Here is a 1324-nt window from a genome sequence, read left to right on the forward strand (position 1 = left end):
TCTATTCCTTGGACACTTATTTCGATGTCAGCCATTTTTTCGTTTGTGCGAGGATTTAGAGAAGGAACTGCAGTGCGGTCTTCCTCTGTGAAACAGCTTTGGAAAAAGGTGTTTAGTATTTCAGCTTTACGCGTGTCATCCTCTGTTTCAATGCCATCATCATCCCGGAGTGTCTGGATATGCTGTTTCGAGCCACTTACTGATTTAACGTAAGACCAGAACTTCCTAGGATTTTCTGTCAAGTCGGTACATAGAATTTTACTTTCGAATTCACTGAACGCTTCACGCATAGCCCTCCTTATGCTAACTTTGACATCGTTTAGGTTCTGTTTGTCTGAGAGGTTTTGGCTGCGTTTAAACTTAGAGTGAAGCTCTCTTTGCTTTCGCAGTAGTTTTCTAACTTTGTTGTTGTACCACGGTGGGTTTTTCCCGTCCCTCACAGTTTTACTCGGCACGTACCTGTCTAAAACGCATTTTACGATTGCCTTAAACTTTTTCCATAAACACTCAACAGTGTCGGAACAGAAATTTTCGTTTTGATCTGTTAGGTAGTCTGAAATCTGCCTTCTATTACTCTTGCTAAACAGATAAGCCTTCCTCCCTTTTTTTATATTCCTACTAACTTCCATATTCAGGGATGGTGCAACGGCCTTATGATCACTGATTCCCTGTTCTGTACATACAGAGTCGAAAAGTTCGGGTCTGTTTGTTATCAGTAGGTCCAAGATGTTATCTCCACGATTCGGTTCTCTGTTTAATTGCTCGAGGTAATTTTCGGATAGTGCACTCAGTATAATGTCACTCGATGCTCTGTCCCTACCACCCGTCCTAAACATCTGAGTGTCCCAGTCTATATCTGGTAAATTGAAATCTCCACCTAAGACTATAACATGCTGAGAAAATTTATGTGAAATGTATTCCAAATTATCTCTCAGTTGTTCTGCCACTAATGCTGCTGAGTCGGGAGGTCGGTAAAAGGAGCCAATTATTATCCTAGCTCGGTTCTTGAGTGTAACCTCCACCCATAATAATTCACAGGAACTATCCACTTCTACTTCACTACAGGATAAACTACTACTAACAGCGACGAACACTCCACCACCGGTTGCATGCAATCTATCCTTTCTAAACACCGTCTGTACCTTTGTAAAAATTTCGGCAGAATTTATCTCTGGCTTCAACCAGCTTTCTGTACCTATAACGATTTCAGCTTCGGTGCTTTCTATCAGCGCTTGAAGTTCCGGTACTTTACCAACGCAGCTTCGACAGTTTACAATTACAATACCGATTGCTGCTTGGTCCCCGCATGTCCTGACTTTGCCCT

The sequence above is a fragment of the Schistocerca americana genome, chromosome 1, assembly GCF_021461395.2.
Source record: "Schistocerca americana isolate TAMUIC-IGC-003095 chromosome 1, iqSchAmer2.1, whole genome shotgun sequence".
NCBI classification, from domain to species: Eukaryota; Metazoa; Arthropoda; class Insecta; order Orthoptera; family Acrididae; genus Schistocerca; species Schistocerca americana.